Raw genomic sequence first — 26,417 nt, forward strand, 5'->3', positions numbered from 1 at the left:
GACACTGATTCCTTGCTGGTGGCAATGCAAAATGGTACAGTTACAAAACGAAACACACTCTTACCATACTATCATATAATCCGGTGATCATACTCCTTGCTATCTACCCAAATGAACTGAAAACCTGTGTCCATAAAGAAACTTGCACACTGATGTTTACAGCAACTTTATTCATAATTGTCAAGACCTGGAAGCCACCAAGGTATCCTTCGGTTGGTGTTATGGACTGAATGTTTATACTCCCAAATCAGTATGTTGAAGTCCTAACCACCAATATGATAGAGGTGGGGGTGTTTGGAAGGTAGTTGGGTTTTGATGAGGTATGAGGGTTGAGTCCCGATAATGGGATGAGTATCCTTATGAGAGAAAGAGACAACAGAGCTTACTTTTTCCGTCATGTGAGGACATAGCCAAAAGGTGGGCACCAGCAAGCCAAGAAGCAAGCCATCACAAAGTACAAAGAACCAGATCTGCTGACACCTTGATTTTAGACTTCTCAGCTTCCAGAGCTGTGAGGGATAAATGTTGGTTGCTTAAGTCACTCAATCTACGGTATTTTGTCATAGCACCATAAGCTGACCGAGACAGTGTGTGAATGAATAAATAAACTATGGTACATCCAGACAATGAAATATTTATCATTCAGCACTAAATAGAAATGAACTATCAATGGGGCGCCTGGGTGGCTCAGTGGGTTAGAGCCGCTGCCTTCGGCTCAGGTCATGATCCCGACGTCCTGGGATCGAGCCCTGCATCGGGCTCTCTGCTCAGCAGGGAGCCTGCTTCCTCCCTTCTCTCTCTGCCTGCCTCTCTGCCTACTTGTGATCTGTCTGTCAAATAAATAAATAAAATCTTAAAAAAAAAAAAAAGAAATGAACTATCAAGACATAAAAAGACATGAAGAAACCTTAAAAGCATATTACTAACTAAAGAAACCCATTTGAAAAAGCTAAGTATTATAGGATGAGTCCAATTATATGATACTTAGGAAAAGGCAAAACTATGGAGATTGTAAAAAAGATCAGTGGTTGCCAGGGATTGAAGGGAAAGTGGGATGAACAGGCAAAGCACAGAGGATTTTTAGAGCAGTGAAACCATTCTGTATGAAACTATAACGGCAGACACAAGCCATTTTACATCCGTCAAAACCCATGGAATATACAACATCAAGATTGAGCCCTACCATAAAGTATGGACTCCGGGTGGGGCGCCTGGGTGGCTCAGTAAGTTAGGCATCTGCCTTTGGCTCAGGTCATGATCTCAGAGTCCTGGGATTGAGCCCTGTATAGGGCTTCCTGCACAATGGGAGGCTGCTTCTCCCTCTCCCTCTGCCCCTCCCCCCTGCTCACGCTGACTTTCTCTCTCTCAAATAAATTAATAAAATCTTTTTTAAAAAAGTTGGACTCTGGTTGATAATGTTGTGCCAATGCAGGTTCGTCAGTTGTAACAAATGCAGCACGCTTGTGTGGATGTTGATAGTGGAGGAGACTGGGTGCTTGTGAGAACCAAGGGTATATGGGAGCTCTCTGTACTTCTCATTCGATCTTGCTGTGACCCTAAAACTGTTCTGAAATATAAAGTTCATTATAAAAGAAAAATAAAGTGTTCCATGAAAACATCCCCCAACAAGACTGGCATCTTGGGTTTGAGAGCCTGCTGGTTCATTTCAAGAGTTGGGAGAAGTGAGGGGTTCCTATCACAGCCTTAAAAAGCTACAGGCAAGAAGGAGGTGAGATTATAGGAATGCTCTAAAATAATTGGACAAATGGATGAAATAAAAGGAAGGTCTATAAGCAGATAGCCAAGTATTTATACTACTCTGCCTCAAAGCAGCAGTCAAGTCCCTAACAGTGGGAAGGAGGTGAAGGGTCATAGAGGATTCCCACTGTCCCATGTCAAGTCAAGAATGATTACATCCTACTGTGTATATCTGGGGGATGCAGGGGTAGGGTGTGTTGTACCAGGGCCCCAAGAAGTTTCAGGAAAAAAAAAAATGCTAGTAGGGAAATGAGTGACACTTACTGCCTGCTCTAAGGGAGAAATTAAATAAGGTAGAGTAAATTTCTAGAAAAGTGTGTATGCTTTGGTCATGTTTCATCCAGTTTGGCACCTGGAATTCTCATTTAAGAAATCTTAAAGCAGAGAGCTATATTACCAAACTGCAGCAAACATTGGAATGGAGACATTCCTTGGCTTTTTTCCTGCTGGACTAGTTTAACTATGATTGAAGTGTTGGCAGTCCTTTGTATTCAACAAGAAAAATAGTCATTTGAGACATTTTGTAACTATCATGAGTGGCAGAGAAACTATATCAGGGAGGAAAAAACTGGGCACATCTTGGACATTAGGCATGATTACTAGATCTGCTTTTATCATTTTATTTAGCATTTGATTCCCTGCTGAAGTCTTGTGCATAAGCCCATCTTATACATTTTTCTAAACCTAATTTATGCACACTTCTATTTCTGGGTAGGATGGAAACTCTCACAATGGAAAATTGATTCTCTTTCGGGAAAGGAGTGTTTTTTTTTTCTAATTGCTCCCATACTCTTGGTAATGAGCCTTTTTCAACATTTCTCTCGATCACCGTTCTAAGCTTCAAATATAACAGTGAATTCCTTAGAAACAGGAAGTAAGAAAAACTACTTTGAGGTGGGAGAAGGCTGAAAAATGAATGAGGGGTGACATCTGGCGCTCTGTAGAGAGTCTAATGAAAGGCATTGGGGGGCTACTGACAACCATCAGGTTTTGTGAAGGTAGGTATAGTCCCTGCTAAAAATCTTCCCCCTTATATTGGATAGCAAGAGGCAGCGTAGGGTGGCCGATGGAAAGGGCTGTAGCTTTAGCCTTCCTGGGTTAGAAACCTATGCTAGACCTTCACTAACTCTGTACCTGGGTAAATGTCTTCAGTTCTCTGTAATGGCTTCTGTATCTGTCAAATTAGTTCAATGATAAGAATGTATTTCTCACTGGCTGCTGTGAGACTTAAGAATTAATTTACATTAAGCATTACAGCTATTACCTGGCAAGTAGTGAGATGTCCAGCTGATGTTGGCTACTAAGTCCACTGAAGACTGTTCCGGCAGGCCTTCTGGAATATAGGCAGTTGATGGTGACACGACCTATTCTGATCAGGACATCAGGCACTCCCTATCTCTTTCCATCTCAGGAGGTGTTTCTGAGAATTAACAGCAAACATTTCCTCTTGCCCATGAATTTACAGGTTTAACTGAGTGGGTCTCCTGGTCTCAGCTAGCTTGCTTCAGGCATCTGTGGTCTGCTGCGGGTGGGCGAGGTGGTTATGCTTCCAGAGGTCGGCTGGCTATTGGCTGTGCCATTTCTCCGGCAGGTCTGTCTAGCTTGTGTGTGTTCATAGGCTTCTCAGAGTTTCTAGAAGGAGAGCAAAACTCCGCAAGGCCTTTCGAGACCTAGACTCCGAACTGGCAGAATATCGCCTCTGTTGCACTTTCTTTGGTAATGTGAGCCACAAGGCCAGCCCAGATTCAAGGGGTGGGGGGATGCCATCTCTCAATGGGAGGGCCTTCAACATCATCTTGCAAAGGGGACGGGTCAAGGGAAGAGAGTGTAGCCACTTTTGCAGACAGTCTTCTACACTACCCAATTTAATAATTTCTTCTACAGCATTTCTAGCAGGTGGTCTCATGGGACCCCTTGAAAGTTGGGGAGATCACTGTTTACAAGGCAGCTCTATGTTGGAAGTTCTTGATTATTATGACTCTATAAAGACACTGACTCCCACAGAATCTTTGACTCATAGGATTGAAGGTCATCCAGGCAACAAACATGTTGAAGCCAGATCCCTATACAGGAAGCCACAGGAAGTCTGCAGTTTCCACGGATTTGTCCCTGTTCTACCTTTTGGAGCAAAACAAAGCATTGTGTGTTTGTTTCTCCTGTGTTTTTAAGAGACTCTTACCAAGGCCTACTTGGGCATTACGTAACAGGTACATATTCCACTGCAGTCCCCATTCTTTCATTATTTTCCTCATTCATTTATTCATGCATTCAGTATCTATTTTTTTTTAAAGATTTTATTTATTTATTTGACAGACAGAGATCACAAGCAGGCAGAGAGGCAGGCAGAGAGAGAGGAGAAGGCAGGCAGAGAGAGAGGAGAAAGCAGGCTCTCCACAGAGCAGAGAGCCCGACGTGGGGCTCGATCCCAGGACCCTGGGATCACGACCTGAGCCGAAGGCAGAGGCTTTAACCCACTGAGCCACCCAGGCGCCCGCATTCAGTATCTATTAAATAAGTTCATGGCCAGACGCTCATCTTACACTGAGTAAGAGCATGACGTTTCTAATCACTTAGGTTTACCTATCAGTCCTATTTTACCACCTGCCACTCTGTGACTTGGGAAGTTATTTAATTTCTCCAATTCTGAGTTTCCTCATCTGAGAAATGGGTATGTAATTATCCCCACCCCAGAGAGTGGTTGTGATAATTCAAACTAAATAACAAATACAAAGGGCCTGGCCTTTAGTAGGCACTCAGTTCTTGGTAGCTATCACCATTATTATTACTCTTAAGGGGTGACCCCTGCCCTGGATGTTTTCTGGAATCTCACCGTCTCCTGGGGTCTCTGAGTACTCCCCGTGTCTTGGCAACAAGTTATATTTTACACAGACAACATAGCATAGCATAGCAGTTCGAATAAATGGCCTTTGCAGTCAGACATATCTGGGTTTGAATCCTGGCTCAGCCAGTCACTAGCCTGTGACTTATACTCTGAAAGCTTTAGTTTATGAATCTGAGAAACTAGAATAATAATCATTCATAGATTTGATATGAGGATGATGTGAGAGAATGTCCATAAAACCCTTAGCGTGATGCCTGACATTTGGTAAGTCCCTCCACTGCCCGCTCTCCACCTAATGGGAGCTATGAATTTAATTCGATGCATTTTCATGATGTGTAGCGTAGTGTCCTGGAAAGAATCAGGAGAAAACTTGAATCAAGTTACTCCAGCTCTCGGAGACTTCCCCTCAATGTGCAAGGAAGGGGATGGATCCTGAGGGCCCCAGGACAGCTTACAGCTCCTGTAACTCACGGTGCCCTTTCTCCCGGTTCTCTCATTCCTTTGATCAGAAACAGAATGATGGAGGAGTGTCAGGGTGACCAGACAGTGTGAGAAAGTGGAAGTTCAAAGCCCTTCAAGATTAAGAAATCTCTCACAGTGGGAGTCTCCTCTCTGCTTCCCAAGAATATCCCAGGCCACCCTCTCACTGACATTCAGGCACCATGGTCTGGAAGACCAAAGTCAGGAAGAAATTGCTCTCTTCTGTCCAGGCTTTTGGCCAGGAGTTTAATAAAGTGCTAGATAGAATGCAGGGTGTCACAGCAGCTCAAATTGAGGGGACAGGCAACTAGACAGATACTGTTCTGGGAAGCAGAAAAACCACTGTCAAATGTCACCGATAAATGCTTAACAAGCTTTACTGGTTTTCTTACATTTCCCTTTCTACGTCCTTGAAAGTGTAGGAAAACAACTGTTTGCCTCTTCCTCTGCATCTTCTCATGTGCTTTTTTTGGGTGATTTACTTCCAGTGACAATGTCATATACATAACATGTGTGGAAATAACCCAAAATTGAAAGACCGCAATAACCAACGACCAGAGACTAACTTCCCATCACCGACCAGAGACTAACTTCCCGTCACCGGCTTAACTCTTGTTCAGAGGTTAGAAAGGAAGATTGTAGCAAATTGTTTACTCCCATGTTCTAGTGCCTTATGCAAAGGCTAAGCAGGCACTTAAAAAAAGATTGATCTAGGTCTTGGCATGTGATGTCCCTAAGGTTAAGTCTCCCAGAGAGAGAAGTTTGCAGAACGCTGGTGGGTCTTGTGATTTTTTTTTCCCCTTAATGTCAAGAGCTCCCGCTAGTGTTAAAAGCATATCCCAAAAGAAATATTCAGAGCAATCCGTGACTTTGGCCAGCTTAAGTGAGAGGTCTGATGTGCCTGTACTCAGGTCATCACATTATACTAATAGCAACCTATCCAGGCTCATAGCTGCCTGCTGGCTAAACCTGTTATTGTTGGCTTAGGTTCCCTTTATGACTTAACATTCCTTTTATGTTTACCCTTTCCTCAAAAGGCTCCCTCATAAGTTATCTAAGAAATGTACCATATTTAACAACGTAGTTGAGCAATGAAAAAAGTAATACATATTTTTAACCCTCGTGATAGAAGTTTCCGCTCCTAGGGTGCCTCATTGGCACCGTTTCTGACTTGGACCAAGATGTTCCTTCGACAGCACTGCAAGGACGCTCTTCTCTAGTAAAACTCCTGTCCCTTTCAATTGGAATATTGTTCTCTAAGCAGCTGACAATATATAGGCATATCTATGTTATTTGTGTAAAAAATAAGTTATCCAGATGTTATCGGCTCTTTTAAACCATGGAAAGAGAAGAGACTGGGAGACAGTGCTAGTTTTGGCACAAAATAATAGATTTTGTAATAAATCAAGCCTCACCAGGTATCAGAGCTATTATAAAACATTTGTGAACATTTATAAATCTTTCTTATCTTTAAGAATATAATAAGGAGCGGTGCCTGGTGGCTCACTCGATTAAGGATCCAACACTTGATATCTGCTCAGTCAGGATCTCAGCGTCATGGGATCAAGCCCTGCACCCAGCTCCACCCTCAGCTCCAAGTCTGCTTGTCCCCGCCCCCCCCATGCTCTCTCTCTCTTTCTCTCAAATAAATAATATTTTTTAAATAAAAGAATATAATAAGGAAAAGTTAGTCAGATAAACTTACAATGCAGTGTGTTATGGGTAAAACCTCGAGGTCTGTCATAGCGGTGTCAGAAAAATCATCCCAGGAATAAAAAATAATTAGGAAGAAAACTTATATCATTATGGCAGATCCATCAACCGTTATTTTGACATAATTGCAAACTTCTATAGCATATGATCCTTAGTCTGTTTTCCATAATAGTATGGCTCTAACAGTATGATAAGTTAGTCAGTCAAGTAAAAACCAAAATAAAACAAATAGTCTGCACTGTAAGAAGATAGAAAGACTGAAATCACTAGACAAAGAGACAAAGAATAACGCAGAAGGAAAGAAAGTGTTCAGCAAACACATCCATGGAATTACAGCTCTAAGAAGTGTTGGGAGCCATCTTGCCCTCCACCCCCCATGATAAAGTTTTGGAAATATTTTAGGTGATAATTATAATGAACATTTATTGGATACTGACCATGCATCAGACGTTTGTGGAAGAGTTGCATCACTTTGCTTGGTTCTGCCAGTAACTAGGAGGCAGGTACTATTATCATTGGCATCCTACGGGTGGCTTCCGGAGACTAAGTCACTTGCCCAAGGTTAGTATCAAGGAAGTGAAAGAGCCAGGGAGGGAACCCACACCTCTCTGGCTTTGGCTTTCTGCCCATCATTTGCCTGTTGCTCTCAGCTGCTGTCCTGCCCTTCCGTGATCCGCTGTGCGTCACAGGGGGCGAAATCTGCGCTGTCCAATGCGGAAACCACTAGCTGCACAAGGTGCCTCAAATCAATTTAAATTAAGTAAAGTTTAAGATTCAGTTCCTCAGGACGCCTAGGTGGTGCCTCTGGCTCTTGGTTTTGGCTCAGGTCATGATCTCAGGGTCATGAGATCGATGCCCATGTCAGTCTCCGTGCTCAGTGCAGAATCTGCTTAAGACTCTCTCTCTCTCTCTCTCTTTCTTCCTCTACTCCTCCCCTCCTCTCTCTCTCAAATAAATAAATAAAATCTTTAAAACAGAGAATGAACTGAGCTCACTGTTCATGGAGACCACCTGACACCTGTTCCTGTGATTGGAGGAAGGTTTTTTTTTGTATTCCTACCTCTTTTTGCCTGATAGTTTCACTTTCTCAAGCTAGATTTTTCTTCTGTAATTCTTCCTTCTCTCCTCCTCCCCTGAAAAGGTAGGAGATTTCAGTATTTTGTGGAAAAGACCACCGCCTCCTGGATCAGAGAGATCCCCTCCTCGGTTTCCCCCCGTGGAGGTCTTTCCTTACCCCAGGGCCTCACATTTAGCTGTTTATGAGTCTGTCCTCTCCCCCAGTAAACGCAGGACGCTGACCACTTGCAAGCAGGGACAGTTACACATCCTTGCATCCCTAATTCTTATCCCAGGGCCTGGCAGGCCCAAAGAGCTCAAAACAGAGTGCTGGAATGAATGTTACAGCTTATGAAACATCAAAATATTTCAGCATCAAAATACTTTACATAGAATATTGTAACACAAAAAAATGCATGCCAGAGACTTTACCTATATTAACATTAATATGTGAGAAATATATGTACTGAAAATACCAGGTGCTGCACTGTTTATATCTGGTTCATCTTAATCTCATCAATTTTTCAGGAACTTCCCACACCAGCAGATGGCACCCATAAATATTGTCATGGGACTGAGCTGGGAATTGGTTGATATTTTTCGGCATGTACTTCTAAAAAGAAGCAAGATGAATACAACTTACTTGGTTCAAATGATAATAATAACTGGCCTTTAATTTAGCATTTTCCAGTTAACAAAGTGCATTTCTACCCTTGTCTCAGTTCTGTCTCAAATTCTGCCAGTGCGCTGAGAAAATTTTATTATGAACTTTAGATTTTTGTTCACATCTCATGTAGTCACAGTAATAGGATAACTTACGCCACTTAATGACTGTATTATTAGTTTGTATTTATGATACACCAATCTTTCAAAGACCAAAATTGTCTATGGAGAATTTAGGCATGATCCTATGCATAAGAACTGAACAGTCACTCAAGACACTAATAATTTAGTGACCTATTCTTCTGGCTCATTAAACAGTAATCATTCCTTTCCCTTATGCGGTATGCTGCGAATGCAAAGCGGTCGCACAGACACAGCGTCCTCTGATGCTAGCCGCAGCCCTGCAATGTGGGTGAAGAGACAAGCTTTCCTCCCGTCCTTTCCCATTCTTCATGCCCCCTCTTGGGCCCCGCTGCTGCCCTTCCCAGCTTCACTGGCTTGGGCTTCATATGTCATAAATCTTAGCAAAACTCCAGCGATACACGAATGGCGATTAATATTGGTTTTACTCAGAAAATTACAAGGAAATACTTTGTGTAAAACTCATTTCTAAGGGCACAGAGTTATCTGATACTAGGGTCCCAAACAGGAATGTCTACCTTTCCTCTCCCCTCCCAAACAGATGGAGTCATGTTTCCTTCCCACAGCTTCTAGAAACCACTGCTATACTTTCTATCTCTACAGATGCACCTATTCTGAACAGTTTCTATAAATGGGATCATTCAGTGTGTGTGTTTTGTGGCTAACATTCTCTTAGCACAGTATTTTCAGGATCCATTCATGTCTGTTAGGTCTGGTTGGTGTATGGTATTGTTCAATTCTATTTCCTTACTGATTGTCGGCCTGGTTGTAATCTCATTACAAGTGGGGTGAAGAATGATTCTATCCTTTTGTTCTACTCCATAACTTGAAGAATGGAATATAAAGTGCCTTCCCAAAAATGGATGAAATAACTATAATAGGTTCATTACATGTGTAACAGGAGAGAAAAAAAAAAGGTGTAAAAATGTAAAAACTGCAACATATAATGATTTTATACCTTTTAAATAACCCAGTGGGTAAAGAGTTTCCGTTGGGATAAGAAGCCAAATTTTGAGAGAGGCAAAAAAAAAAAAAAAAGATTATGTTGATTCTTTGTCTTGTTAGGATGGGACCTTACAGAATAGTAATCAAGTTTACACAAAGTGTCTTGCAAAGTGTCTTCCGCAAGTCAGAAAAGTACCTTTAAAATGAGTCTAAGATGGCAGTGTAAGGCGTCTACAAAGGCGTATGAGAATCAGGCTAATGCAATGTGCTCTACTTCCAGGATCTAACACACAGCACGTGGACTGGAGTTACTAATATTGTATTATATACTTGAAATTTGCTCAAAGAGTAGATCTTAAATGTTCTCACTACACACACACACACACACACACACACACAAATGGATGAAGGTGTTAACAAACCTTATTAAGGTAATAACTTTGCAATACACATGTATATCATATCACCATACTGCACACCTTAAATTTACACAACATTGTGCATCAATTATATCTCAATAAAGCTGAAAATAAAACAGAGAAGAGAGTGCGGTACTTTCAATGTCACTGTGTTTGTCAATGCCACTGCTATGAGTGCGTGCAGTGATGGGCTATCGGTGCACGCAGACCTGCTCGCCAAGTCTTGGCAGAAGTGCTGTTTTATCAGGAGAAGCATTAACTTCAATCTCTAGCACTGAGTCCTTACACATGCATCATCCAATTTCAAGGATTTAATTGGTATGTTTGAGTTAACATTAAGGACTGTCTACATTGAGATGGAGAGCATAGAAGAAAGGGGGACCCTCTTGCACTGCTGGTGGGAATGTAAACTGGTGCAGTCACTCTGGAAAACAGTATGGAGGGTCCTCAAAAAGTTAAAAAGAGAAAAATCCTATGATCCAGGAATCATGCCCCTAGGTATTTACCCAAAGGATACAAAATATACAGATTGGAAGGAGTACATGCACCCCAATGTTTCTAGCAGCATTATCAGCAATAGCCAGACGATGGAAAGAGCCTAAATGTCCATCGACTGATGAATGGATAAAGAAGATGTGGTATATATATATATATATATATATATATATATATATACAATGGAATATTACTCAGCCATCAAAAGGATGAAATCTTGCCATTTGCAATGACATGAAAGAAACTAGAGAATATTATGCTAAGTAAAATAAGTCAGAGAGAGAGAAGTATCATATGATTTCACTCATATGAGGAATTTAGGAAACAAAACAGATGAGCATATGGGAGGAGGGGGGAAGGGAGAAACAAACCCTAAGAGACTCCTAATGATAGAAAACAAACTGAGGGTTGACTGAGGGAGGTGGGGCAAATGGGCTGGAGGGGTGGTGGGTATTAAGGATGGTGCTTGTGATGAGCACTGGGCGTTGTATGTAACTGATAAACCACTGAATTCTACACCTGAAACCAATTTTGCACTGTATGTTAACTAAAATTTAAATAAAATTTAAATAAAGATTTTGAAAAAATAAAAAGGACTTTCTACATTGAAATTTCATAATTTACTTTTGCCCCCCACCATGCTTGACTCAGCAAATTCATGGCCCCTTGTAGTTGAGAGTAAGCTTGTCATCTCTTTTCCTTTTGCCTTACATAATGAATTTTTTAAGGCTTAAATAAAAAATCAGAAGGACTGGCTTGATCTCCTGGGATATATTTGAGAATCTGGGGGCTCCTTTCTTCTAGACTGAGCTTGCTCTTAGCATGGCTGGACCTGGGTCTCTGGAAATTTTCCCTGGGCTCCGGTGATTTTACTGTGTCTAGTTGTGTTCAGACTTGTGATCTTCTACAGTAAGACCGCCTGCTGGGCGAGGCTGGTTAGAAGAACGGTCACCGTGACCTTCAGGTCTGTTCATTTCCATCTGTTAGACAAACAAAGTTTGCTTTTCTTGTACACAGAGTTAGAGCAAGCGTATTGTTCTGAATGAGAGGAGGGATGATGTCATTTCTTTGCTGACTGTAGTAATTGTTCTGGAGCATAGTGATACGGTTTTCTATAGCTGTGTTTGCAAGTGTTTTGCTCGTAAATGGTCGAGGTGTGCGTGGACATCTTTGTCCAGACAGGCTTTGGCGCCCATGGGAAATCTCTGCTCTTCCTTCTCCCCTGCTCCCTGAAATGTGCACAAACTCCTCTCCCCTTTTCCTTACTGCTTCTCAAACTGTGTTCCACGGTCCCATGATTTATCAGTCAGGATTCAGTTACAGGTAACAAAACACTCTTTTGCTGGTTTTAGCAGGAAGGGATTCAATAGAAAAGGTGCTTATAAAACTTTGAACGGGGCTGGAGGGATAGGTTCTAGGCTAAAAGCCTGGGGGGATGAGCTCTAGTTCAGCCCCACAGGGCTGGCCTGACAAGGGAATTCCTAGAAAAGGAGAGAGAGTTAAGATCTTGGTCAAAGTTTTTGCCACAAGTGTGTCATTGACTAAATATATAGATCAACATCATTGCTTTATTATGTTAAGACTGGGGAAAGACTGGGACGCCTGGGTGGCTCTGTCGGTTGAGCATCTGCCTTCGGCTCAGGTCACGATCCTGGGGTCGTGGGGCTGAGCCCTGCTTCCTGCTACTCGCTCAGCGGGGAGCCTGCTTCTCCCTCTGCCTGCTGCTCCCCTTGCTTGCTCTCTCTCTCTCTCTGAGAAATAAATGAATAAAATCTATATATAAAAAAAAGAAAGACTGGAAAAAATCTGACCTGTTTCTTGGGCCCATACAACATGGTTCTCAGACCTGCAGCATCAAATCGCCCAAGAGCTTCTTAACAAATGCAAAATCTCGGGCTTCCACTCCGACCCCAGCTGAACTTGACTCTCTGAGGGCCGAGCTTGGGAATCCGAGCTAACCAAGACCTCCAGTTGAGTCTGACTCAGTAAGGGTGACCAAGGGTCCTGGTTTGCTGAGAACAGTTGCCCCCTGGGGGCACGGGACTGCCATGCCATTGCTAAAACTGGAAAAGCCCTGGGGGGAACAGGAACAAGTGGTCACCTCAGATGCAGCAAAAGTTTGGGAAATACATGTTCAGTGTAGAAGCTTGTCAGTTGGGAGTGGAGAAGGGGTTTGTGACTCAGAGACATGAGATATAATATTATCACGGCAAAGCGACAGTGAAATACTGCTCACTCAAAATAACTTTAGTCAAAAGAGCAAAATGTTCATTTCTCGCTACTTTTCACATACCACTGAAGAAAGAAGGTGCCAAAATTCCGAGCTGAATGACTCGAGAGTGAGATATGACAAACCAAGAAAGCATGTGTGGCTGAGGAATGTCCACAGGCCATACACTCAGTGGTACAGAATTTTTTTTCTAGAACTGAATTGAATTTTAATCTCAAGCCCCCACCCTGTCTGGTAGCATAGCTCCATCCCAGCCATTTTAGAGAAAATCCAGTCAAATCAGGGCTTTTTCATTCAGATTTTGATTTTTTTTTTCTCTCAATTCAGGATTTTCACCACCCTCCCCACCCCATTCCCTGGATTATGGCTAAATTCCAGGAGCTCTCACAGAGCCACAGAGCTGGAGGACCGGGAGGTGTATGTCCCTGCTGGCATCTATGGAGATGTGTATCACCACCCCACCCCCCCAGAAATTTCTAGGACATCTGGGTTTTCCATCTGGTCTCTGGTAGCAGGTCCAAGAAGGTCACCCTGCCTCCTTCTTATCTCCATCTCAAAGTGTCTTCAGGCCTGCTGACCTTTGTCAGCTACGTTTGAGCTCCTCATGGTGGAGTGGGAAGGGCTTGTGGACATTGATTTTGGATGTTCTCCCAGACTAGCCTAGATCATGGGCGATCTATTACAGTTGTCTCGGGCTCTCCCTGCCTACACATATCAGGCCGCCATTTCTGTTACCAACGATTCACCACATAAGCCTGGGGCAATCCATGAGGCTTTGTCACCCCCTGAATTTTCACCTGGCAGCAAGACATAAAACCTCTGCTCTTCCATACCTCAATCTATCTGAGTTTTCTCTAGAGGATTCAGTCATGAATCTTCAGACATAGGAACCAGCTTGGGACCCACAACATCCATTTTTCTCCTCACTTCCTGTCTGTTCCTCCCCTCATCACCCATTCCAAAGGATGGTTATCTCGACCTGAGTGAGAAAATTTGCTATTGCATGATCAAGGACTACTCTCAATTTGTATTTATGGTATCAACTTTATACCTTGATTCTTCAGGTTGTAGCAGAAACTGTTATTCGTGACCTACAGCCACTCTCTCTTTCTCCTTTAGTAACAGAGTGCTGATTTTATTTGTAGTGCATATGCCCTACAAAAGATTACATTTTCTTGGGTCCTTTGCAGCTAAGCATAGCCATGTGACTAAGTTCTGGCAAATGAAATGCAACATGAGTGTTCCGTGGGATTTCTATGGTGCCTGTTTAAGTGATCTGACTCTGTAGGAAGGAATTCTTTTTCCTTTCCCTAGTTCATATTGCCTTGGATGTGGATATAATGGTTGGAGCTCTAGCACCCATTTTGTACCAGGAGGTAATGGTAAGCCTGTAAACCAGTACTAGGAGGGAACTAAAATACAGATGGAATCTGAGTATCTGGTGAAAATGTCAGATCTATATGACCAGGCTTTTTTTTTTTTTTTTAACAAGAAAGAGAAATAAACTTCTATATTTAAGCCTTTGTACTTTCTGTCTTATGCTGTCTAACTCTAATAAGGTTAACAAGGGCATTCCTGAAAACTCTTTTTTCTCAAGCCATTTTCTCTGCCATGAGTTTACAAAATCTATGTTGAAACTCAAAAGCTAAAATTGAACTCTGTTTCTTTGAGTTCATATTGCAACAATCCTTTTCTGAGAACCATGGGGAGGACATCTTGTTGCCCAAAAGAACAGAAAGAAAGAAGCAAATATTAATATTTTAAAATGTTGTATCTTCACACATGAAATTTACCCAAGTATCTCACCATGCCTTGGATTAAAGCTTGGAATTTAGTGCTTTAAAAATTGAAGAGAAGGTATACAGAGAAATGAAAACTTGTCAGTACATTTAATGATGTCTGAAAGGAGCTCTACAGGAGTTTGTTTGAAAACAGTGGCTGCAAACAATACACTCCAAACTCTCTCTCCGGGCCCCTACTCAACGCCTGAGCGTTCTCCCCTTGACAGTTTAGGAGGCAACTTCTGTATCATATTTCTTTGTATCACCTACTGCATTTCCCAATGTGCCCTTAGTTAACATTTGCTTAGGTCTAGGGTTTTCCCAGCTGCCCTTTTAAATGAGTGGTACAAGTAATCAACTTCATGAATGACTTACCGCTCCTCTGTGTTGATAATTATAGCAAATTCTATTCCTTGTTCAGGAAGTAATGGTTAGTCCACCATGGTTAACTAAATTAAGTTTCCTCAAATAGATATGTATCATAGGGCACATCTGCCTTTCTTTCTTTCTTTCTTTCTTTTTTTTTAAGACTTTATTTATTTATTTGTCAGAGAGACAGAGAGAGTACAGGTAGGCAGAGTAGCAGGCAGAGGCAGAGGGAGAAGCAGGCTCCCCGTGGAGCAAGGAGCCCAATGTGGGACTCGATCCCAGGATGCTGGGATCATGACCTGAGCCAAAGGCAGCGGCTTAACAGACTGAGCCACCCAGGCGTCCCTGCCTTTCTTGATTTTATTTTTCTGCAAGGTTGTGAATGGAAGCACAATCTGCCCCCGCCCCCCAAATATGCCATGGTTTTAAACTAAAGTCACTTGAGAAACAGCTGGAACAAGAAGGACACTCTGACCATCCTTCGTCGCCCCAAAAGCAGGAAATAAACCCCGCATCTTCTACACCAGGAGGATAGAAGGCATCCTTAGGGCCAGAGATAGGGAATTCAAAGCCAGGAAGGTTGGATAAATAAACCTTGTTGCTTCATTAATTTGCCACCCAAGCCCAAACCCCATTGTTTTGTCAATTCTTCATGAATGCGTGGTTTCTTTGTCTAAAAGGTATAAAAGTTGCCTGCTTTGTCCACTTTTTTGAGCCTCATATCTTTGAGGCCCCCATGCACAGGAAATTAAATGTTTTTCTCCTGTTAATTTCCCACATCGGCTTAATTATTAGACCAGCCGAAGGGCCTAGAAGGGAAGAAGGAAAAAGCTTCGCTCCCCTACAGTTGTGATTAATCTCATTACCTAATTTGGGGGTATGGATGTTGAGTTAGCTCAGACATCTAGAGAAGTAGAATTAGTTCTAATAAAAGTCCAATTTATATCAGAATATAGTCAAATAAAAGAAAAGGTATTTATGTTTCATCTCTAGGAATATATGCCCCTTATGAAGATTTACTTCCCTCCTTTTATTAGATATTCATAAAACAGAATTTCAATTATGTAGTAAAATGTTAATTTTATAGTATCAGTTTAAATGAATTAACTTGATTCCTTGATCGGGTGTTACAGAGATGACCATGTTGAAAAGGAGGCCATGTGACATATTTTTTCAAGACAGTCTTGGTTTGGGGCGCCTGGGTGGCTCAGTGGGTAAAGCCTCTGCCTTCGGCTCAGGTCATGGTCTCAGGGTCCTGGGATCAAGCCCCGCATTGGGCTCTCTGCTCAGCAGGGAGCCTGCTTTCTCCCCTCTCTCTGCCTGCCTCTCTGCCTACTTGTGATCTCTCTGTCAAATGAATAAATAAAAATCTTTAAAAAAAAAAAAAAAAGACAGTCTTGGTTTGTGTTTGCTTATACTCCACCCCGTTCCCCAAAGAATTTCATGTCACAAGAACACACACAGTAATACCAATAAAATTCAAATGCAGAATCGGGACCAAGGAAAATAAAGAGGAAAATCAAGATCAGATAAGAGAAAACATAAATATGTAAAACCCAGGAACCTGAGCCAGCAATTGTTTCCCATTTGTCTCTGAGCTTCCGGAAAGCCAAAGCAAAAGAGAAGACACAGTAAGTCACATAATTCTCATTATTAGAAGAAAGGAAGCAGACAATTTCCTCAGGAGGCGCTTATTTTGTCATGGCACCAAATTCTCACAGAAACTGTTTGCGATTACATAGGTTGCCCTGAGTTGTGTAGGGGACAAATTCCCCAGGAATACTCATTCACAAAGTAACAAATTGTTTGTGACTTACTTTCTTTTACTTTAAACCAAAGCTAAGGAAGTAACTCTTCAATCAAAATTCAGCGAACAGCCTCCCAAATCGGTGTTCCGTGGAACAATGTTCTGAAGGAAATTCACAGGATTGTCACTTTAAAAAAAAGTGTGTTCCAGAGGCAAGTAAGTTTGGGAACCTCTGGGTTAACCAGTCCGACAGGTTTCTTTGTTGCAGAATTTCTCAGAAACTTTGATATATGGTACATTGAGGTTCTCAAAAACAAAAACAAAAACAGGACCATAGGATAAAGTGTTTTTTATTTTACCAGAGAAGCTTTTCTTCTGAAGCTCGCCTAGGAATCATGCCTGAATTCTGTGACACGTAGTTTGGAGAGGATGAGCCACGATCACCTGATGGAAACGCGACAATGAGAGGGCAGCGCAGCGACTTCTGTGGCTGGTACCATGTGTGTTGGTCTTGGGTGGATCTGGGTGCCAATCCCGTCTCTAGCACCTACCAGTTGCAGGACTTTGAAAAGTTACCCAAACTCACTGAGCCTTAGTTTCCTCATTCATGACATGAAATGCATTCATTAAACATGTATTTGGCCCAAGGAACAGAAAATTTGTCAGTTACTTCACAGCTTATTTTTCTGATCTCATAATTAGTCTGTATTTTGGAAACCTAATAGAAACTGAAGAGGAAAGGAATCTACACATAGATGAAGGGAATAGTAGGCAATAAGTGAGAACAAGGCAAAGTTACCTCGAATCGGGTACTTACAACATCCCACCTCATCAGCTGGGGACGCCTCAGGGAGACAGCCAGGCGGGAGTCCCAACTGGAGAGGCCTGGCCAGAGCGTCCTCCCCTCAGGTGAGACTTCCAACTCACCGTCTGGATAAGGGGCATATTCACAGGGCAAATAACAGGGTTTGAAATTAAACATTCGTTTGCCTACGTGCAATTTAGGACGAGCTGCATTTTCATGCGGTCCTGTTTCTCTGTTTTCAAGGAGCCTGGGCTATGTCTGCCTCCCCTCCCGGATTCCATTCCAGGGGGCCTGCAGCGGGAGGGGGATGTGGGACAAGATTTGTAGCTCTTGGCGTCCAGAACAGAAGGGCCAGTTCTGACCTGGAGGCCAGATAATATATTTTAAACAATTAGGTTCCCAGGGTTATTCACAGGGCAGGAGTCTCACAAACAACATACTTTAGGCTGCCTGTGTGCACGCGGGCCCAGGGGGTCCGTTATGAGGGACAAATCACAAAAACATTTGTCTCTGCAGAACAGCATCCTACATATATTTTTTAAAATTTTAATAAACATATAATGTATTTTTATCCCCAGGGGTACAGGTCTGTGAATCGCCAGGTTTACACATTTCACAGCACTCATCATAGCACATACCCTCCCCAATGAGCATCCTACATATTAGGAAAAATGCATTGGCAATTAGAGGGAAAGGAAGAAAACATCCCAAACGTAACTCGGACCTAAAGTTCATTACAGGTAATGAAATCCAGCTAAAGTCGTGATGAAGCAGAGGAGGGAGGGGCCACCGAGGATAATGGCGGAAATTGACCAAGATCACGCCCAACACTGTTCTAAGCGCTTCGCAGATCGAGAATTCCAAACACGTAATCCGCAACCCCCAACCACCACCACTTTTAATCTCAATAGCTCACTTGGAGTGACTGCTTTTGTCTAGCACCAGCACCTTGCCCTCACGGCTGATCTCTGATGTAGACTTGCACTATTATCATTCTCCTTCCAAGGATGGGGGACCTGAGCGTTAGCACCTAGCTGCACAGCTAATAACTGGGGAGCTGAGACCGGAGAGACATCAGTCCTCCCGAGCCCAAGCCCTTAGCCCACCCTGTGGGGCATAAAATATATACCATACATATATCGTATGTAAACTATATACGTGCATAGCTTTTATAAGAAAATGTTAACTTCTTAAAAAAAAAAATGTTAACTTCTTTTCTTTCAAGAAAAATATGAATTGGGGATTTATTTCTTATGAGTTGAACATTGCTCTGCTGATTGGACAGAACCATCCAGGTTCCCTTGCAGCTACATGATTTTTTTTTTTTGTTTTCATCATAGTACCTAATATCCATATCCTATAAGAAGGGGGTGGGAGAACCATGCAACATCAAGTCATTCCCTGAGCTAGGCAGGCTCAGTCTTGGGCACCAAGAGGTAAAAGATCTGTTTCCCCCCTCAGCTCAGCTGACTTCCAAGGATAAGGTCATTCAAAACAGTTGGCTGGACCGTGTTCCGCGTTACCCGATTTATAACTAAATAAAGTTATCTTGTTCGACTAGGTATTTTCAAGTACTGTTTTGTATTTAATGTTGTGAACTTCCTACTGATAGCCACCATTGGTGAACAAGCAAATAAAAAAAGTAAATGGAACAGAAAATCCAAGTAATTCTTGACATCTAAAAATACCTCGGGAGAAGTTTGTTAAATGTTTAAAATATAAATTCTGAAAAAAAAATAAATTCTGTAGTATGGTACTGTAAGATTTAATTGAAAGCAGCAGCAACAACAACAGAATATTCCGAGAGCTGTGATTTGCAAATGTTATATGATGGTCCATCACAGAGTAAAATGAGATTTGACCCCATCCTCCCTTTATCTACCTCGATCAACACCAATGCGCACTTCCATTCTCAACAGGTCAAGGGGATTTGCCCCCTTTTCTGTAAAGGATTATCACTTGCATCTGTTACAAATGATTACATATTAAAGGGAGAAAGAGCACATTTATAAGATATTCATTCTGTGCCAGGCAATTTCGTATTTGATGTATGTTATCTTATTTAATCTTTAATACAAACCCATTAAGCTTTACTTCATCTTCCTTGACAAAGGAGAAAACCGAGGCTTAAAATCATGAAGAAATCCACCTTAAGTCACACAACCAACAAATGCAGACCTAGGGGTTTGAAACAAAGTCTGTCCAACTCCACAGTCCATGTCCTTTCCCCTCCCTGAGCAGTTCTCAACCATGGCTGCAGACCAGAGTCACCTGGGAAGCATTTTAAAACATATTAACATCTCAGGGCCACTCCCACCCAAATTATTACAGATCCAAATCTTAGGTACAACTAGTGTGTGGCACATTTCTTAATTAAAACAAAAACTTCCTTGACATACCAAAAGAGCTTGACTTTCAAATGCAATCATGGCTGTTAGAAATGTAATTAGCATTGTTATCTCTAACTTAAATCCAAAGGAAGAAACTGAGCAGAAAGTCTCAAGCCATTTTCTCCAGGTTGCCTCAGTGGTAAATGGAGAACTTGCCAGGAGAATGAAAATTTTCCGCCTTCTGTGTCATCGCTGGAGCCCTGAGCTTCTGCGGATCATGGCCCAGCACGGTCCAGTGAATCGGTTCTGAAGGACCAAGGGCAAAAGCACCTTGCAAGTGGAGCGAGTGAGATACTGCTTTCCAGTGAACTGTAGCAAATATCTCCAGTGCTGTGTTTCAGCACCCGTATTTCTGAAAGACTTCGTAAAAGCTGTGGAAATTATAATCCCAGCTTGTAACTGGAACTTACCAAGAAGGAAGGAAGAGTTGACATGTTCCACCAACTTTCCATTCGCAGAGCTGAAGGTTGGTTGCAAAAACCCATCATGCCATGCATGAGTCCTCCGTGACAGGAAGGTGTGACATTTCTCACTTGTGCTCTTTCTCTCTCAGGATCTTCCAGAGGTGTTGGGACATAGAAGTCAAATATCCCTGGCATGTCTACAGTATGGAGACACTGGGCAAGGAGTGCTTAGAAAAGGAATTATGATGGGGAAGAGAGATGAGGAGACTCTGGTCAAAAGAATGGAGAATGTGGGGGTGCCTGGGTGGCTTAGTGGGTTAAAGCCTCTGCCTTCGTCTCAGGTCATGATCCTGGGGTCCCGGGATCGAGCCCCGCATCGAGCTCTCTGCTCAGCAGGGCACCTGCTTCCCTTCCTCTCTCTCTGCCTGCCTCTCTGCCTACTTGTGATCCCTGTCTGTCAAATAAAAAAATAAATAAAATCTTTAAAGAAAAAAAAAAAAAGAATGGAGAACATTCTGGAAGCATCCTGGTTTCTCTGATTGTCTTTTAGTCTGCAGGTGCCAAGAGGAGACAAGAAGTATGGCAAGCATACTTTTACTGGAACTTATTTGAATTTGTTAATTTATTTATTTGAGAGAGAAGTGGGGCAGAGGGAGAGGGAGAGAGAAAGAATCTCAAACAGATTCCGCGTGGAGCACGGAGCCTGCTGTGGGGCTCCACCACGACCCTCAGACCGTGACCTGAGCTGAAATCAAGAGAGTCGGACACTTAACTGACGGCACCAACTGGGTCCCCTCTTTCATGGAATTAAGAGGCCTTTCGGTAAAGACAGGAAAAACGTAAAGTCTGCTCTTTACCTCCTTGCTTTCTGGACACAAATGTGCAAGTATTTTCACATTGTATAATTTATTTCTATCTTATGGTTAAAAAAAAAAATCTGTTTCAGGAGTTGTTACATTATATGTCCAGAAAGCGATCTTCATCATCTGTCCACAAAGTCTTGATAATGTTTAGCTTCTCATTCTCATCCTAAATCCTGCAAAATCACGGCCCTGTGCTCCTCTCAAGGGGACTCTGTACAGCCTCACCCTGTGCTCTCAGTTGCCCTTAATTCTCTGGCTTCAGTAGTCAGGGGCAAGCTCAGGTCTGTGGGTCAGAACGGAGACCAGGAACAGGCTTTGACTCCTTTCTGAAGGCCCTGAGCACTGCTTTCAGAGTCTGGACTTCCGAGAGGCACTCTGTGCTCGGGTCCCAAAGAGACCACCCTTTCCTGAGTTGTCACCTGGCATGTCTTACCTTTCCCGGGAGAACAGTTCCTCTAGGTCTTATGGTCTCCAGGCCAAGCATCCCCGGTTGCTTTGATGTCTAGCTCTTCTGGGCAAGAGGCAAATTGTCACAGCTCCCGATCAGTAGATCCGGTCCCTACAACAGAAGCCTACACGGAGTCTAGGCCACTCACGGGCCCTCAGGTGAGATCAGGGAGTCCTGGGCTTAAAAGCTGGCTGAGAACTTCTAACTGTACGACCTTACCCAAGCTGCACGACAAATCTTAAACTAAGTTTCCTCATCTCTAAAACGAAGGTACTAATAATATCCCCCAAGATCTCTGACAATGAGATAATGTCTATGCATTGCGTAGTGCTTAGTAGGCATTTGGTCCCTTTGCTCCCTTTGCTAAGCTGCCATGGCTGGGTGTATATATCTAAATGTTGGGATTTTACAAAGACTAAAATAGAATCTTTTAAGGAGTTTCATTAGAGTCAGCGATAATAAAGTCTCTATACTCATGTGTATTTATCTTCTGATTTCCTATTATGTGATTATCGCATTATATTTTGGTGGACTGATTAGGCTATGAGATCATGAGGAGTTGGATCTCTGTTTAAAATTCTTTCTATACCCATAGGGCTTAAAAGCACCGAGAAAATGCTTGATAAATGACAGATGAATTCATGGCTTCCTAAGTAAGCACTTAGGTCATGGACTTCGCTAATGCCTACATCCCACAAGTGCTTTCAGGCTAATAAACATTTGCTGAGCCTATAGAATGCTCAGCACTGGATCTTTCACGGAGCTAAGTCCCTTACCATAAAGTGAAGTATTCTTATCCCTTTATAGACAAGCATAAGAACATCTATGATATGGATAGATTGGTGCCAGAAGCTCTAGAGAGGGCTCTGGGGCATTCCAGGTTTTGAAAAAAGAGATTACTTTTGGTTAAGGGGATTAAGAAATTTTCATTGAAGAATGAGTTATCACTGGCACTGAACCCCGGAAGATGAGAAGGGTTCCCACTGCAGTGGGGAGAGGATGCTTTGGAGGACACTTGTGCCAAAGGCAGAGTGAGTGACTGGCTTTTGGAGGGCTGCAAGGAGCCTGATTGGAAGCACAAAATACGCAGGTTGGTTAGATCTGCAAAGATGAGGAGGGCTTTGAAAGATTGAGAAATTGGTTCTTAAGTCAGGCATTGAGAGCTACTGAAAATTTAGAGCAGGGAAGTTTCCGATTTATGGTAGTCCCCCTTGTTCCCCGAGGATATGTCCCAAAACTCCCAACAGATGCCTGACACCATGGAAAGTAGTGAACCCCATATACACTACGGTTTTTCCTATACCGTGTATACCTATGAAAAAGTTTAATCTACAAACTAGGCATAGTAAGAGATTAACAACAACAGTAATCCAACAGAAACAATTATAACAACATACTGTAATAAAAGTGATCTGAATGTGGTCTCCCTCTCTCAAAATCTTACTACTGTATTCACCCTTCATCCTACGATAACGTGAGATGATCAAATGCCTACAGGATGAGACAAAGTGACGTGAATGACACATGACTCAGGCACGGGGACAGAGCATTGGGCTACTACTGACCTTCTGAGGACAGGTCAAAGGATTATCGGCTTTGGGAAGTGGTGGAAAGTGAAACCGCAGATAAGGGAGGACTTCTGTAATCCATGTTTAGTGAGTGTCCTCGTTCTACAGATTAGGCAAATGAGGCTCAGACAGATTAAAATACTTGGCTGGATTTGAACATGGCGGGGATTGAAATTGACTTGGTATTCCCACCACACCGTGGCCATTCCCTGAGAAGATTTCATCGCGTAGCAGGGTAGGCTGGGCTGGAGCCAGGGAGACAGAAGGGAGATGAGCAGAAACGACTGATGTTTCCTTTACATACGACCAGCAAAACACTGCCACACATAATGTGACCCTCAAGCATAACATGGTCTCCTACTTTCTGCAAAGGCTTTTCTTATCCGAATGCAGACACTGGCTAAAGGTGGCAGAAGGAGCCAGAGCTTGAAGTGAATGTTCGGGAAGCCAGTCTTAGTGAGTCTAGATCTTGAGGGCCACGAACAATTCTAGAAAGGTAGTATCGTCAGCAGTGCGGAGTCTGGATTTCAGGCAGACAGGGGGGCAGAGAGGTAAGGAGAGGTCTGCAGAAACCCGGGAGGTGTGGTGGCCTAGGGGCGAGGGTGGTGGTCGGGAGGGCATGCTGGAAAGGACAGGTGGGAAAGACAGGTGTCAAGGGTATGAGTCAGGATTCCATGACAGAGGTGAGGGGAGAGTCAAAGGTGACTCCAGAGTTTCTGTTTCGAGCAGACTGGTGAAGAGAGAGCCCCTGACTGTGAGAGTAAGGTAGGCGGAGGAGGACACAATTACAGAGCTAAGAAGTGGGCTTAGGAAGGGAGAGATAAAGGCAAAGGGTGGGAGAGGAAAGAATGTGACCAAAATACAAACAGAAGAGTCAGGTGGGGTTGCGGAGTTGGGGAAGAGGCCAGGCTCTGAGGAAGGTCATTCTCTCCTGTGCCTCCCCTACCAGCTTACGTTTCAATATTGTGTGGAGGGTTAATCACTTGGTACCATTCAGAAGGATTCTCTTTCCTGCTCTTGATCATTCCAGAAGGAGCAGGAAAACATGGTAATTATTACTCATTATTTCTTTTCAAGAAAAGCTAAATCTCCTCCAGAATGTACATAATATTTCATTGACATGGAACAAAAATTGAACAGAATGCAAACAATCTTCCTTCGAAGACAAGAGTCAACAGAGTCATTGACTATAATCAGTCCAGTCTCAACCGCTGTTGCCAAAGGAGAAAATGGCCAGAAGATCACTGGTCTGGGAAGAGTAGGATGATCAAGCTGTCCTGGGTTGCCTGGGACTGCCATGGTTTCAGGACTGAAGAGTGTCCCTTCCCAGAACCCTTCAGTGTCACCCTAGCCAGAAATTAGACTTGGATCCTAATCCTGATTGTTTTGCTGACTGGCTGTAAAAACTGGCACGCAGCTTTTCCGAGCAGAGTTTTCTGATCCATAAAATGAGAGGAAGGGCTCTTCTTTGCACATCTCTCCCCTGCCCCCAGGTGAGTTCATTCAGTCCCATGAATTTAAACATTGTGTATTGTGGATGTGATATTGTGATATTATAACATGAAATACGTATTTGGTCTTCATCCCCTTTCCTGGCTCAGAGATCCTAAAACCTTTGGAATTTCCTAAGTTGATAGAAGCCATAAGGGTGTCTTTTGTTGTTAGTGAGGTGACTTTTGGAATGTCCTTAGTGCTGTGGGAAACAAAGGCCGAAGAAAAATTATTAAATTTCCTTACTAATAGCCCACTGACAAGGAAACAGGCAGAGTGACCTTCCTCTGGTCCCTTAGCTGCCTCCAGGTTGATACTTTGCTAAAGGCAAAAGACAATCTTAGCCCAACCCTCTAGGCTCCTGGGAGTCTACTTTATACATACAGAAATTCCTTTGGAAGCTCCCTTTTTCCCCTATGCCAACCCCACTCCCCTAAGATACATGTTAGGAATCATCCTCTAAGCGAAGGACTCACTGATATCCATCCAAAGGGTCTCATGACTGAAGGTTTACTAAACCAGTGATATAGTGAGTAAAATGTTTCCCTGAGTTCTGTGAGCTACTCTAGCAAATGAATGGAACCCAGGGATTGGGACATGGAAACCTCTGGTCTATAGCACAGGTGACAACCTCGACTTTTGATTGGCATCTGAAGTGGGGGTGGGGGGAGCAGTCCTGAATTAATTACTTTTTTTATTTTTTTAGTCTGCAGACAGAGCCCCTTGTTTATTTGGGATCCAAGGTCCTAACCTCAGCTGCCCTCTCTAATGAATGACAGCCAAGTTCCCATGCTCTGGATGATCACTCCAGATCAGGGTTGGGGTCAGGAGGGCGGGGGTCTGGGCCCAAGGCCAAAGCAGGAGGAGCGCACCCAACAGACGGAATGGCTAGAGCAGGTGCTTGGCCAGCGCCCCCAACACCCCAGCTCCCTGCCCCAGGCCAGAAGCAGACCGGCGCTGGGGCTCTTCAGGTCTCCCTGAATTAAATAATTAATCTGAATTCTTCAGGGAGATAATGTCAGCATTGAATTGAATTGTGGAACACCCATATGGCGTTAAAGACTTGCTTGGTGGTGTGAGAAAATCCCCATATATTGGGTCAAATTCGTACTTCTAGATCTGATCATCTCATCTCACCCTCAAGTTGCAGACTTGAAGGTCTAACCACTACTCCACATCCTCCCTGTGTAATAGCCCACAGACACTGCAAGGGCCAACAGAACTCTGGATTTTCTCTCCCAAACCTGTTCTCCTCGTTTCTCTTTCTTAGTAAATGACACCACCAACCAACCAATTGCTTGAACCCAAAACCCAAAGAATCATCTTTGATTTCCTCACTTGTCCTCTGTCTCGATTCTAAGCCAAAAAGCAAGTTCTGTGGCTCAACCTAACAAACGTATCACAAATCCATCTACATCTCCAAACAGGGGCCTGAGGACCTTATAAAAAGAAAACCCCAACTCTTTGCTACAGCTCTTGAGGCCCTCCGGATCCCGCCCCTGCCCTGCTATCCTGTCCGAGCCCCGCCCCTCGCCCCAGCCACACTGGCCTTTCCCGGTCCCTGGCTGCACTTAGAGCCCTTGCCTGTGCTCAGGACTCTGCCTAGGCTCCTCTCTGCCCAGAAGGCAGCTTTGTGCAGCTGGCTCCTTCCAGTCACTCAGGTCTTGGCTCAAATGTCCCCTCTACAGAGGCCAGCTCTGACCACCCACACTGGCCCAGGGCAGATGCCATGGCGGGGGCTGGGGGGGTGGTTGCGGTGGGGAGAGCCAGAACTGGGCCTCAGCCATATGGACTCCTGGGGAAGGACAG

The sequence above is a fragment of the Martes martes genome (assembly GCF_963455335.1).
Source record: "Martes martes genome assembly, chromosome: 4".
Lineage (NCBI taxonomy): Eukaryota > Metazoa > Chordata > Mammalia > Carnivora > Mustelidae > Martes > Martes martes.